The sequence below is a fragment of the Schistocerca piceifrons genome, chromosome 3, assembly GCF_021461385.2.
Source record: "Schistocerca piceifrons isolate TAMUIC-IGC-003096 chromosome 3, iqSchPice1.1, whole genome shotgun sequence".
Taxonomy (NCBI): domain Eukaryota; kingdom Metazoa; phylum Arthropoda; class Insecta; order Orthoptera; family Acrididae; genus Schistocerca; species Schistocerca piceifrons.
This window is the reverse complement of record NC_060140.1, coordinates 36,413,888-36,430,078: the sequence shown is the minus strand read 5'-3', so window position 1 is coordinate 36,430,078 and position 16,191 is coordinate 36,413,888. Positions and strand designations below refer to the sequence as shown.

At 43.4% G+C, this 16,191-nt stretch overlaps 1 non-coding gene across 1 annotated transcript; it reads right to left on the bottom strand.

The window, feature by feature from the left end:
• Nucleotides 1–15,720: 15,720 nt before the first annotated feature.
• On the bottom strand, nucleotides 15,721–15,795 carry Trnas-cga. Its single transcript has one exon. It is a non-coding gene; the product is annotated as a tRNA-Ser (tRNA).
• Between the last annotated feature and the right edge of the window lie 396 nt (nucleotides 15,796–16,191).

Sequence of the window (16,191 nt, the reverse complement as noted above, 5' to 3'; positions counted from 1 at the left end):
GCACGCGAGCTATGTGCCGGACACCCATCATGTTGGAAGTACATCAAATGGTTCAAATGGCTCTGAGCACTATAGGACTAAACTGCTGTGGTCATCAGTCCCCTAGAACTTAAACCTAACTAACCTAAGGACATCACACACATCCATGCCCGAGGCAGCATTCGAACCTGCGACCGTAGCGGTCACGCTGTTCCAGACTGTAGCGCCTAGAACCGCACGGCCATGCCGGCTGGCGAAGTACATCACCATTCTGTCATGTAATGAAACATCTTGTAGTAACATCGGTAGAACATTACGTAGGAAATCAGCATACATTGCACCATTTAGATTGCCATCGATAAAATGGCGGCCAGTTATCCTTCCTCCCATAATGCAGCACCATACATTAACCCGCCAAGGTCGCTGATGTTCCACTTGTCGCAGCCATCGTGGATTTTCCGTTGCCCAATAGTGCATATTATGCCGGTTTATGTTACCGCTGTTGGTGAATAATGCTTCGTCGCTAAATAGAACGCGTGCAAAAAATCTGTCATCGTCCCGTAATTTCTCTTGTGCCCAGTGGAAGAACTGTACACGACGTTCAAAGTCGACGCCGTGCAATTCGTGGTGCATAGAAATATGGTACGGGTGCCATCGATGTTGATGAAGCATTCTCGACACTGACGTTTTTGAGATTCTCGATTCTCGCGCAGTTTGTCTGCTACTGATCTGCGGATTAGCCGTGACAGCAGCTACAACACCTACTTGGACATCATCATCTGTTGCAGGTCGTGTGTGACGTTTCACATGTGGCCGAACACTTCCTTAAATAACGTAACTATACGGCGAAAGGTTCGGACACTTGGATGATGTCGTCCAGGATACCGAGCAGCATACATAGTTCACGCCCGTTGGGCATTTTCATCACAATAGCCATACATCAACACGTTATCGATTTTTTCCGCAATTGGTAAACGGTCCATTTTAACACGGGTAATGTATCACGAAGCAAATACCGTCCGCACTGTTATGTGATACCACGTACTTATACGTTTGTGACTACTACAGCGCCATCTATCACAAAGTGAAGAAAGTGGTCCAACTAAAACATTCATATTTCTTTACGTACTACAGGGATATGTAATAAAAATGGAGGCTCCTATTTAAAAAAAACGCAGCTGATATCCGTTTGACTTTTGGCTGCGCCATCTAGAGGGCCAACCATAGCGCCATCTTGTTTCCCCATTCTAGCTAGACCAGTTTCGTTCTTTGTAGTTTTTTGTTTGATGCTTATTTCGTGAGATATTTGGCCCGGTCACTATCAATGGACCACCCTGTATATACAGATTGGATGTTTTCTGTTAGAACTGTCCGCAAGAAAGAAAACAAAACAACAAATTGTTGTAGTTGGTGAATGACACAACAAGCCACAAATACATGTTGAATTTTTTGGTTAGCGGCATGTCGTCTGCTACAGACTGCACAAGAAGATTTGAGGACTTAGTGCTACATTATCGTTTGTTTCATTAATAAAAATACGCTTAAGTGCTGATTTTCTAGCTCAATGTATATGTTCTTGAATACCACCGCAACACACATATTGTACAAATATTACTGTGGAACACTTCATAATATTGTTAAAATGCCTGTTGAGCATCACACACGTCTTATACATTTGATGTTTTTCTCTACAATACAAAGATTATCAATAACCAAATATACAAAGACATCAATCACTAAATATCTACCTAGTATGTAAACAGAGCAAAGATGATGCAGGTTGTTCAAAATATAACATGTTAATAACAGAAAAATATATCCATCTTAAGTGTTAACTTACTACTAAAGGCAGTAGAATGAATTATTTTTATTAGAATTTTTTTGTAATGTCAGTGGTATTTATTGACAAAACATTTCAAAGACAACCAATTGCATGATATAAAATAGATAAATATGTACACAAATTTACATTTGTATAGGTATTAGGATATCACTACAGTTCATAAGTCTATTGCAGGAGTACAAAATGAAAAAAGTTGGAGGGTGGGATGAGAGTGCCACATTTGTTCATCATGGTAGTTTATATTTATGCAATTATATACTGGCATCTCAAACTGCAGTAGTGTGACTCTTAGGTCAGGAAATTATTCCAAGGAAACTATTTAGAAAACGTTTATTGAGGGTGTGAATATATAACTCTAGTCCCTCTAAAAGGTCGTTTTTCTTGCCTTTATTAGTGGTATGTAACATCCGTAAGTTGTCATTAGTATCAGAAACTGAGAATCTATCCTGGTTCATTCGAGTGGCTATTGCGGATTTATTTAAATTTTTGAGTCTAAAGGCGCCATGTGTTCTTAATTTCTCATACTGAAGCTTCTGGCGGTCTGTGCATGATAAATGCTGGAGCAATTGTCACAAATAATGTTGTACACTCCTTATTTTTCAAGGCCTAGGCTGCTGGTTTTGTTGCTGTGGATGACACTATGTTGCATAGCGTTATTGGTGCTGAAACGTATTTAAGTTCCTGTCCAGAAAAGATTGACAGTTTGTTATGACGTTGTGCCTGGGAAGGGAATGAATGCAAATCGTTCCTTTTTTGCTGGCGGTTGTGAATTTACCGCAGGTTTACCATATTTAATTTTATTATATAAGCAGACAGTTATTTGTGGCTTACAGCCGTTATTTTTAGCTACAGTTTTGATAATAGTTCTTTCTTTCTCCTTGGCAGACTGTGGGGAATTTTATTTACTCAGTTTAACATAGATCTGAACTAGGCCATTTTGTGCTGTTCAGGATGGCACGAACAATTATTCGTAATTACGTCTGTGGTGGTTGGTTTCGAAGGTATGCTTTTGACTCAGTCTTTCTCTTCTAAGATCAAGAAAACTGATGTCCGCTTTTGTCTGAAGCTCAACACTGAGTTTGATGCTAGGGTGCATGTTACTCATGGCATTTGCAATTGGTTCTATTTAATGTACTATGCCATTGGACTTTTGTAATAAATGTGTTTATGATTTAAATGGGTATTGGCCCTGAAAAATGATTAATGTAATCTTGGGTAAAAGGCCTACAATACTACTTCCCATTGCTAAGCCATCTGGCTGCATATAGACTTTTTTATGTTGCATGAGAAGTAGTTATGTGCTAAAATTAATTATAATATCTCTATGAGTTCGTATATCTCTGCCTTGCAGAGCTGTTTGTCTTTTATTAAACAATACTTAATTATTTCAATAATTCCATGGACTGGAATTTTTATGTAGAGGTTTATAATGTCCAGGGATGCAACTCTTGCATAGTTAGGCACATGCACATCACTTTCATCATTCACAACTTGTTGGGGCTTTCTGATAGAGATGTTGTCTTCAAATGTGTAAAATTCTGTAAATAAATTTTTTAGCTTTTTACAGATGTGTGATGCGGGACTGTTGCTTGAGTTAACATTCGGACATAATAAACATTGTTGTTTATGTATTTTTGGCTGAGATTTAGGTTCGGATGTACAGGATTCATGACTATGCTATGTTGAACATAAGCATCTGGTAAAAGGAAACTGCAATTTTAACCAATTTCTTAAGCAGAGTTTGCTGTTTGGGAATTGGGTCGGTATTCAGTTATTTTACGTTGTTCTGAAGAAAGAATTATAAGGTCTTGCTGATGAATCTTCTTCATAGATAACTACTGCAGCGTTACTTTTATCTTCCTTAACAACAAGGGCTTTGGCATCTGTAAATTTTTTACTAATGCTAGTGAGTATTTTTGAATTGGTTTTGCCTGAACTGTGTATTGACTGTAGATTTCTTGCAATAATTTGTTTCGCTTTTGAACCTACCGTGTTTCATTCACTAGGTCTTAGGCTGGCAATATCATATTGCAACAGGGCGGTTGGTCTCCCTCTGCCCTTTAAACAATCTGTCCACCTACCTGGGTACGCTTCAGGTTGTTTGTCCCCTTCACTCTGCGATGGTGGATACTGGATTAGCCAACAAAAGCAGTGTTGACGAATATTCAGCTAAATAAATACTACGCAAAAGCCACATAACTCTAGTCCATGTTTAGAAGCTGAAAGTTTGTTAAACAATCGAGCGTTCGTGATTCTTGCATGAGTCCTTTCAAAAAATGTCAAAAATTTCCTTTAAGTGGGCTTATTGTCTTTAAAACAATGAAAATGGCTATCAAGTCCGTATTTAATCTCCCAACATCAATTATGCATTGTTACTGACTCTCTCCGTAGCAAGTTCACAACCAAAAACAATCAGAAGATATTTAGTCCTATCCTATATTTTAAACGTCCTAAACAGTCACTGAGCCACGACTACTAGCAAGTTAACGCATTTAGTCCTTCAGAAGGCTCCTTGTGAAGATGTGCTCGCCATAATATCTCGTTACCTGCACGAAACTCGCCACGAGGAGTTTATGGAGGACGTGAAATGTTCACATGCAAATATCTCTTAAACTAAACCACTCACAAAGCTCAAACTTTCCCAAAACACTCAATACTGTAATCGCTCTTCGTCAACGATACGAATTTCTTCATTTTGGTACAAATTTGATCAGCGTGATTTAACATAGTTTGCCAGGAGACGATTCCTGAACGATTATATCAACTCATAGATCTGAGGCACAAAGCCCTACTCAAATGAGTGTGCAGCGCTGAATTCCTGAATACTTCCATACTCGTGGTATTTATAATATCAGCCAATCAGACCACCACAAGCAATTTAATCTAAAAATCTTGTAATTCCTAAGTTAAATAAAATTTAATGAAAAAATACGATTCCTTTCCACAAAACAAATTTCTAATAAATTTTATGCTTAACCCCCCCTTCTGGCCGACTTTTACAAAATCAGGCTATCTCAGACATCATCACAAATACCCCTTTTGCACAACGTCATTCTCATACTTACATTTTCGTAGTTTTAACAAAATATCAAATTGTCACTTTACATATGTTCTCCATTCACTCAACACGATGAAATAGTGCTTGAAAGTCTCTTCGGGTTTGATGCGGACCTTAAAATCAACTTGAGTCGATATTTCGGCGATCCAGCTGGTCGCCATCTTCATGAAAATGCTGCTTCTGCTGATGAGTCCCACTGACAACTGGCGCCAGGCTGCAAATCGACGTCCTATGTAGGCCACCGTTCAGTACACGGCGCACGCGCCGCCTATCACGGTTGCTGCCCTCCAAGACAGGGAGGTGGCGCCGCCCTTAGTGGAACACTTCTGGCAACGATATATCGCACTCAGGGCCGCACCGAAGAACGTTCAATTTTGATGCAAGATAATACAGGATTCCACGTAGCTGTAATGAGCAGGATGAAAATTCTGCTTTAGGCTGCTCCAACAGTGCCCCACCCCACATCCTTAAGAAAACGTTTCCCAAGCGACAAAACTTGTGCACACCATCTGCACATGTTGATTTGCATACTTTGATAGTACGTTAAGTATTTCTGTTCCATGAAAACAGAAAATAAATAAAGCGCCAGTTTCTTTCGATTTATTGGTTGGCTGGCGGTACCCATTCACCCATCTCAATAGTAATACTAATTATGACGTTATCAAACACAACACTTTACCCAGTCTCCGAGTGAATGAAAAATAACTTTGACCCAGTGAGGAATCGAAGCTGGGACGTTTCACTTCACAAATCGCTGTGTTGACCGCGTAGATACCGGCAGACGAGACAGAACTCCTTCAGTACGACACATTACGGCAGAAAACACTTCCAGCATTATCTTTCTGCTCTTGGGTTCAAAAGAATATCACAAATTCCAAAAGTTCAATAAACGTTTACATACTTTTGAGTGAGTTGTTACTTATTATCCTTTGACTTAGTACCGCTCTCAGAAAGTGTTGCCGGCAATTATGAAAGCTGCGGTCTTCAGCAACCGTGCGGTCGGAGTGTATCGCAAAGTAATCCAGGCCTCCCTCCCCTCCCAACAGGTCAGGCTCGCCACCACCCTTACCAATCACACTCTAGGCTGCCTCGCTACCTCACTGCTCCCCACCACATCAGATTGCGAGGCAGCTCTCTTTTACCCGACCACACTTACAAATCGGATTCAAGTTAGCTCACTGCTCCCTGCTAAAACAACTACATCGCACGGAGCAGATCACATGACGACTGGAGGCGTCTCCCTATTCTCTGCGCTCTTAGCACAGTGAAACAGCTTGCAACTCGCTTTCTTGGCTGAGCACGTCCCTGTCCGAGTTCAGCTCTTTATTCTTTGTATCCTCTGAAATCTGGTTTCTGACAGAGTGGATCTGGTTTTAGAAAGCGGCCCAGATCAGTTGCTGGTAGTTGCACAAACATACAAACTTTATTTACTAAAAATCACACATGCCCTTAAAGAATTCAGAGACAATACGACTGAAGGCCAGAACACAAGGAATTAAAATTGCGTTAAAGAATACACATGGCTGAAGGCCTTAGTTACAAATCAGAAGAACCGAGGGCTTAAGGACTGGATAACAAGAACACCAGTAATGAAATTTTAAAGGGTTTCAGACAAAGAGCTTCCAAATTTCACTTTAAGTAGGCTGAAGGCCTAATCTTAAAATATTTCACATAAGGTTCGGCTCAAGGCCATGTACTGAACACATAACAACTTAAGGCTTAAGGCCTGGATAATAAATTAAGATAGAGAGAAAATTCTCAAATGATGATTTTTTTTTACTTCAGATGGCTGAAGGCCATGTCTTAAAATATTTCACATAAGGTTCAGCTGAAGGCCACATACTGAACATTAAAACAAACTAAAATACACGAAACTTCCTGGCAGATTAAAACTGTGCCGGACCGAGACTCGAACTCGCGACCTTTGCCTTTCGCGGGCAAGTGCTCTACCAAATGAGCTACCCAAGCACGACTCACGCCCCGTCCTCACAGCTTCACTCCTGCTGGTACCTCGTCTCCTACCTTCCAAACTTCACAGAAGCTCTCCTGGGAACCTTGCAGAGCTGTGAGGACGGGGCTTGAGTCGTGCTTGAGTAGCTCAGTTGGTAGAAAAGCAAAGGTCCCGAGTTCGAGTCTCGGTCCGGCACATAGTTTTAATCTGCCAGGAAGCTTCATATCAGCGCACACTCCGCTGTAGAGTGACAAATTAATACACAGCTGATGGCATTGCACAGTACTTGAGACAAAAGAAAAACAGACCAGTGGTGCTCCGAAGTGTCGCAAGGGTCGGCCTGGTGAGGAAATTCTAACAGGTTAGGCGAGACAGGCAGACAAGCGTAACGGTAATTAATCGGGTGGTAGCACGACCTAGGGACAGCTGAAGAGCCAACCAACAACCTAATCAATTCCCTTCCACCCGACCGACAACACGACAACCAGAAATATCAGTGAGGACGAAGATCGCAGCAGCACTATGCCTTGATAATTGGCATCTAAACACAATCAAGGCACAATAACCACTCAAAGAAAAAGAAAGGAGAACAACATCAAGCTGTCAAACTACACGCCGTGCCGGACAGCATCAACACAGCGAGGAAAACACACTGCCGGAAAACTACGCTAACGACCAGGGCAGGTAATCAGAATGTTAATGGCCACAAGGCAGAAGGTACTGGTGCACTTCACTAATAAGTTGCAATCCTTTCAACAGTTAAAAACCATACAGGACGATGGCTGCAAAATTTGACGACTCCGGCACACCATACGTTGCTGCTTGCGGGAACAGCCCAGGGAGCAACAACCGGCAGTGAACGACGAGATGTCACAACTGTTGAGGTTTCGTAACAGGTTAACTGATTACTCAACTCCAGTATCCAGGTTCGGTAGGCGACGAACCTTGCAGCTCTCGCAGCTGGTGCCTCACAACTCGGACCACGCGCGCACTTCACCAGCGGCCCTGGCCTGAACACACGCTGCGGAGACTTGATCGCTGCTCTGTCGCAACCGATCGACTATTCACACACACCACCACACGGAAAATATTGCGGTGAAAATGTCAAAAAGAAAAAACCGCATCAGCACAGCTCGTACTCATTGGATCTGTTCTTGTGGTCGTCTTCTTGTGTTGTTGCTCTTCTGTTTTCTTGTTGTGTGAGTGTTCTTGTTAGCTGTACTATAATGTCTTCATCTAGGACTGTTGCATTTACAGCTGCTATTTTTGGTGCGTTGGTCGCCTTTATAAAAGTTTTAATTACTTTGGGTGGATAAAATACTAAATACACTCCTGGAAATGGAAAAAAGAACACATTGACACCGGTGTGTCAGCCCCACCATACTTGCTCCGGACACTGCAAGAGGGCTGTACAAGCAATGATCACACGCACGGCACAGCGGACACACCAGGAACCGCGGTGTTGGCCGTCGAATGGCGCTAGCTGCGCAGCATTTGTGCACCGCCGCCGTCAGTGTCAGCCAGTTTGCCGTGGCATACGGAGCTCCATCGCAGTCTTTAACATTGGTAGCATGCCGCGACAGCGTGGACGTGAACCGTATGTGCAGTTGACGGACTTTGAGCGAGGGCGTATAGTGGGCATGCGGGAGGCCGGGTGGACGTACCGCCGAATTGCTCAACACGTGGGGCGTGAGCTTTCCACAGTACATCGATGTTGTCGCCAGTGGTCGGCGGAAGGTGCACGTGCCCGTCGACCTGGGACCGGACCGCAGCGACGCACGGATGCACGCCAAGACCGTAGGATCCTACGCAGTGCCGTAGGGGACCGCACCGCCACTTCCCAGCAAATTAGGGACACTGTTGCTCCTGGGGTATCGGCGAGGACCATTCGCAACCGTCTCCATGAAGCTGGGCTACGATCCCGCACACCGTTAGGCCGTCTTCCGCTCACGCCCCAACATCGTGCAGCCCGCCTCCAGTGGTGTCGCGACAGGCGTGAATGGAGGGACGAATGGAGACGTGTCGTCTTCAGCTATGAGAGTCGCTTCTGCCTTGGTGCCAATGATGGTCGTATGCGTGTTCGGCGCCGTGCAGGTGAGCGCCACAATCAGGACTGCATACGACCGAGGCACACAGGGCCAACACCCGGCATCATGGTGTGGGGAGCGATCTCCTACACTGGCCGTACACCACTGGTGATCGTCGAGGGGACACTGAATAGTGCACGGTACATCCAAACCGTCATCGAACCCATCGTTCTACCATTCCTAGACCGGCAAGGGAACTTGCTGTTCCAACAGGACAATGCACGTCCGCATGTATCCCGTGCCACCCAACGTGCTCTAGAAGGTGTAAGTCAACTACCCTGGCCAGCAAGATCTCCGGATCTGTCCCCCATTGAGCATGTTTGGGAGTGGATGAAGCGTCGTCTCACGCGGTCTGCACGTCCAGCACGAACGCTGGTCCAACTGAGGCGCCAGGTGGAAATGGCGTGGCAAGCCGTTCCACAGGACTACATCCAGCATCTCTACGATCGTCTCCATGGGAGAATAGCAGCCTGCATTGCTGCGAAAGGTGGATATACACTGTACTAGTGCCGACATTGTGCATGCTCTGTTGCCTGTGTCTATGTGCCTGTGGTTCTGTCAGCGTGATCATGTGATGTATCTGACCCCAGGAATGTGTCAATAAAGTTTCCCCTTCCTGGGACAATGAATTCACGGTGTTCTTATTTCAATTTCCAGGAGTGTATAACAGTATGTATATTTTAATACACACGATACTCCAAGTATAAAGACTGTCTCATGAGGAATGGTCAATATTCAGAAAAGTGTCAGGAGTGATCATTTGAAGCAAAAAACTAAATATGGACATATGCCCTGTTCCAAATGGTTTGTATGGAACATATTTAATTTTTTTTTCTTTTGAACAACACTAAATCCGCGGCCTCTAGCGAAAACTTGTTGCAGTATAAAATTAAACTACGTTAAATTTCCTTTAAAGCGGTCCTATTAATTTTTTCCGAAGGACTTACAGGTTGCGTGAAGAGACTGAGAGATTATGGAAAGTCTTGAGCAACGTGCATGCGTTGAGGTGTGTGTAAGCCAGTTTGCAGTAGTTTCATGAATTGATAGACAGCATGTTCTACATCAAATTATTCGTCTGGATTTCGTCTAAACTATTATGGTACTCTCTAAACGATGAAAATGTTCTGAACAATAAAGAAAATAAGTAACAATGTACAGTAAATACGTTCTGACTCGGAAACCACTCAGAACTGTTCAGATGGATCATTTTCCTGTAATATACCTGAATATTGACCATTCATTCTGGGACAACCTGTGTATTATGCTGCATTAGATTTTTAATTTATTCATTTAACCCAAACAGATTAATGTCTTCAGGAGTCCTCTTAAACCAGACCAAAGTTTTATATGTAACAACAAAACTTATTAAAATCACAGTTACTTAAAAATGATAAGGTTTTTTATATGATATCAATCTTCTCTCTGTATATGTTACGCATCTGCCTTTTACGACCTCTTGGTTGAAATTATTGATTGTCCTGAGCCTTCCTAAAAATCTTCTGGAGAGTTGGTAATAATTATCAACAGTTTTGGTAATCCTCTTCCATTCTTCCGACATAATCCTATCAGTTGTTTCTGTATTCTTTAATCTGCTCATTCATGTTTTTCACTCTCAGTTCTTTTCTGATGTCTACATTCACTCTCCCGTCAGACAGAATGTACACAGCTACTCTTCTTAGCAGTCAGATTTCTCGTACTTGTATTCTGATGGGAACGAGTGTTTCTGCTGTGTTGTCCAGGCAAGAGCTTCAAGGTCTAGGCAACAGTAGTTATTATGAGCAGCAGTGGATCAACAATAGTTTCTTCAAAGTCAGTACCGCCATTAGAGGGCTGGGGTTGGGTTGTTTGGGGAAGGAGACCAGACAGCGAGGTCATCGGTCTCATCGAATTAGGGAAGGACGGGGAAGGAAGTCGGCCGTGCCGTTTGAAAGGAACCATCCCGGCATTTGCTTAGAGCGATTTAGGGAAATCACGGAAAACCTAAATCAGGATGGTCGGACGTGGTATTGAACTGTCATCCTCCCGAATGCGAGTCCAGTGTCTAACCACTACACCACCTCGCTCGGCACCGCCATTAGACTGCTGTTTATTTACAGTGTTACATTTACACTTACACCATCATGATTTCGGCTTCAAAGTGCCGTTATCAAATATTTAAGTGTTATAAATTGCCTAAGATAGGATACTGTCGTAACACTATAAATAAACAACAGTCTAATGGCGGTACTGACTTTAAAATTATATACACTCCTGGAAATTGAAATAAGAACACCGTGAATTCATTGTCCCAGGAAGGGGAAACTTTATTGACACATTCCTGGGGTCAGATACATCACATGATCACACTGACAGAACCACAGGCACATAGACACAGGCAACAGAGCATGCACAATGTCGGCACTAGTACAGTGTATATCCACCTTTCGCAGCAATGCAGGCTGCTATTCTCCCATGGAGACGATCGTAGAGATGCTGGATGTAATCCTGTGGAACGGCTTGCCATGCCATTTCCACCTGGCGCCTCAGTTGGACCAGCGTTCGTGCTGGACGTGCAGACCGCGTGAGACGACGCTTCATCCAGTCCCAAACATGCTCAATGGGGGACAGATCCGGAGATCTTGCTGGCCAGGGTAGTTGACTTACACCTTCTAGAGCACGTTGGGTGGCACGGGATACATGCGGACGTGCATTGTCCTGATGGAACAGCAAGTTCCCTTGCCGGTCTAGGAATGGTAGAACGATGGGTTCGATGACGGTTTGGATGTACCGTGCACTATTCAGTGTCCCCTCGACGATCACCAGTGGTGTACGGCCAGTGTAGGAGATCGCTCCCCACACCATGATGCCGGGTGTTGGCCCTGTGTGCCTCGGTCGTATGCAGTCCTAATTGTGGCGCTCACCTGCACGGCGCCAAACACGCATACGACCATCATTGGCACCAAGGCAGAAGCGACTCTCATCGCTGAAGACGACACGTCTCCATTCGTCCCTCCATTCACGCCTGTCGCGACACCACTGGAGGCGGGCTGCACGATGTTGGGGCGTGAGCGGAAGACGGCCTAACGGTGTGCGGGACCATAGCCCAGCTTCATGGAGACGGTTGCGAATGGTCCTCGCCGATACCCCAGGAGCAACAGTGTCCCTAATTTGCTGGGAAGTGGCGGTGCGGTCCCCTACGGCACTGCGTAGGATCCTACGGTCTTGGCGTGCATCCGTGCGTCGCTGCGGTCCGGTCCCAGGTCGACGGGCACGTGCACCTTCCGCCGACCACTGGCGACAACATCGATGTACTGTGGAGAGCTCACGCCCCACGTGTTGAGCAATTCGGCGGTACGTCCACCCGGCCTCCCGCATGCCCACTATACGCCCTCGCTCAAAGTCCGTCAACTGCACATACGGTTCACGTCCACGCTGTCACGGCATGCTACCAGTGTTAAAGACTGCGATGGAGCTCCGTATGCCACGGCAAACTGGCTGACACTGACGGCGGCGGTGCACAAATGCTGCGCAGCTAGCGCCATTCGACGGCCAACACCGCGGTTCCTGGTGTGTCCGCTGTGCCGTGCGTGTGATCATTGCTTGTACAGCCCTCTCGCAGTGTCCGGAGCAAGTATGGTGGGTCTGACACACCGGTGTCAATGTGTTCTTTTTTTCCATTTCCAGGAGTGTATTATGACTGTGGCCCTGCCGTATGAAAAAAAAGATCAACAATAAGATTTATTATTTGGACTGCGACGCTGTCCTGTACAGTAACTGCTGAGCTGAAGGATTTTTCGACAGCGTTGTCAGCTCAAGAAAGAATTCTTCGCTATTACTATCATTTACCTCAGTGAAATAATCAGTAAGTCGAAGTTTTCCTTACGGTTCAATTAAGGTTATCACTAAAGTAAAATACTAGTTTAGTTCCTTGTTCGGGACAGTGCGATCAGCTGCAGCTTCTACTTTGCCTACATTCCCTACATCACAGGAGCTGTTCCATAGCGCATCTGGTCTTTTTGTTTTAGATTAATGTATTGGTATGCCTTAGTTATCGTTTCTCTCAGATTGATTGTCTCTGTTTGCTTTCTACATGTAATCGAGGATAGGAGGTCTCTTGTAAGCATGATGTGCAGTGTGTCCGAGATTCATGAACTTTTTTCGCTCTTCTGTTAACCAATGTGCAAGTTTTTCCTTCAGGTTTCCGGTCTTTGGAGGAGCATATTTATTATGTAATACAGTTAGTTTGGTAGTAAAGCTATAGAGTTGGTCTTTCACGTCCAGGAAAGGTAGGGAAGTCGTCTCCCAAATTATTTCTTGTACCTCCACTGCAAGTTTAGGCACATTGATACACTTAAAGTCTCTGTATGTTGGCACAGTTTATTCCTTGCATAGTTTAGAGAGTAAGTCAAGAATATTAGGTTGTAAGCTGATACCCCAGATATGAGTTTATTTGCTTGTGGATTTAGTGGTGATTACATGTATGGGGGCCGGACTATAGGCTGCATTATGGGCAAGTGCAAACTGAAAGACTGTTACATCTGAAGAAGAAACTACATACTTGAATTTCACAGTGTTCATAGTATTACTGGTATGCTCGTAAGACGAATAGTATTTTAAAACGTCAGTTTTGAAAAATTCTATCCCCCCTACCTTCGGAGGACTGTAGAGGACGCATATTAGGCAAATTTTCATAAGGAATTTGATATTTACAAAGTTATATTTGACTTGTTTGGCTTCATTAGTAACGGCTGTGAGTAGCATGATCGGCAATAAGTTAAAGCGTTTGCAGACCACTACTCCACCTGCTCATCTGCTACTCCTGTGGTGTCCTAGGACAGTGAAGTCTATATTGAGGGAACTGGAGAGCATGCTAGCATAGTGCCAGGTGTCCAGGTTTGTTAGAAGAGGGATATGGATGTTGATATTCTGAAACATATGGCGGAGTTCGTCGAAATGAGCTGAAAATGATGGCCAAATATGTTCTACAGTAACAATACTGTCACACCGGTAGGACTGGTGACTGCATGAATAGACAAGTTCCTAGCTCCTAAAGCACAGGCTCTAGAGTTCACTTGCACTGCTTTTTTCAGCCTTTATCCGCACCATTATCCTGCCATCTCTTGTTCACACGCTATTAGTCCAAATTCGGATACCGCATTATTCAAAATTTTTATCTTTCAGAGTGAAATCCTCGCTTATTATCGCGTTTGCCTTAGCGAGTTTCTTAATCACTATACCTGTTTAAAATCTTTTCGCGTATGACACAAATTTCACGATTGTGGGTGTAGGTTACGCAGATCACAACGTTCTACATCCTACTCTACAACTTGTGATTATAGAACGAGTTGCAAGTATATTTGTTCTCGCTTTAAGCTTTTACAATTTTAAATGGCTATTTTAATAGTAAATATTTTACTTTTACCAGTGTACTTTTAGTGGTGCACAACAATTATCAGAATGGAAGAAAAAGGAAAATTGCGTTGCTGTCAGCAGATAATTTCCATGGCGTATGGGTCATCATCAAACCTGAAGAGCTCTCTAAAAACGAGGCATCCTACAGTACCTCTGTAACTATGTGGGCCAGGTAGCCGATCAAAATTTCCGTCAAGTGATTCGGAAATTCGAGAAATCATTTCCCATGATCCGTCCTCAGTGATGTCTGCTTCCAACACAGGTGAAGGTATCCTGCCAGAAAGGCAAACTGAGTCTCAAGCTGTATCCAGTCCATTAACGTCATCAGGTTCTAGACAAAGTCGTGATTTATTTCCTTTCGTGGTGCCCTCACCCTCAACTGCTTTTCATATACAACAAGCAATAAGTAATGTTTTTTAGTATTATAAGGTCGCTCACATTAAATAAAAGTGCGGCATTAGATGTACAGCTTTTAAAAGTAGTTTGCAGAGAATAATATATTTTCTCTGTAGCTGAAGAGACAGAATTATATTTGCCCAAATTATAATTGTAATTAAGCAAGTCGAAAAACGTTGTGAGACTCTCTAATGCGCACTTTGCATCCTGAGTTAACTGATAATGATCTGTCGCAAAGGCAATCTGCGTTTTGCCTGATGCGAGGACGAGTGTAAATATCAGTTTCTATGCATTCACTGAGAAGAGTGAACTAAAGTCATACCTTTTAGAGCGCACATAATTCGAAGACAGACACAGTGCAGAAAATATCTCAAACTGAATAAAGTCTGTTATCCCAAATACAATATCGATTTTAAAATCACTTCCATAATAACAGAAGATGCTTCAAATATGAAATTAACTGCCATGCTTCTGAATCTTCCACGCTTTGAATATTCTTAAAAACTCACTCCCCAACACGCAATTCATAAGTCTCTACAGAAAACCGTTGATGAGGTAAAATAAGTTGTTATCTTTCTTAAAGAGACACACTTTGCTTTAAGAAAACTAGCTGAAATGCAAGTAAATTAAGAAAAAGGACTGACTGAAACTGAAACAAGATTTCCCAACCAGATGAAACTACTTTCGAAATGTTGCAAGGATTTACTTTGAACAAATAGCCCATAATTTCTTGCTTCGCTGTTTTAAGTGGAAAATCGATCAGCTTAAACTTAAAAGGGGGAGATACTGCAACAGGCTTTAAGGATTTTGAAAGTTTTAGATGAGAGAACCGGAGAAGAGTCCTCAGAGAAAACAGCCTCGCTTTTTAAAAATGAAAATCTTGCCAATATCAATGGAATAGCAACTAAAATCTTTTAAAGACAAAAATAAAGAATATCATGAATAAATAGAGTCATTGGTTGATAATTTGCTTAAAGAGCTATCAGAGTGAAACTTCCTGGCAGATCAAAACTGTGTGCCGGACCGAGACTCGAACTCGGGACCTTTGCCTTTCGGGGGCAAGTGCTCTACCAACTGAGCTACCCAAGCACGACTCACGCCACCCTCCTCACAGCTTTAATTCCGCCGGTACCTCGTCTCTTACCTTTCAAACTTCACAGAAGCTCTCCTGCGAGCCGAATTCGAGTCTCGGTTCGGCACACAGTTTTGATCTGTGAGGAAGTTTCATATCAGCGCACACTCCGCCGTAGAGTGAAAATTCTAGCTATCAGAGTGGTTTGGGGTTATCTCAAACATCGAACTGATTAGTCAGGCAATATTACTGGACCCCGCTTCGGTGACAAGGATTTTCAGATGACAAAATATTTCAGGTCTACTACATGAAGGATATTGCGGAAATGAAAGAGATGATTGTTCAGCAAGAGAAAACAGATCTCACTTCTCAACAAGTTACCACTGTGACACATGAGACTCCTTCAATCTGGGA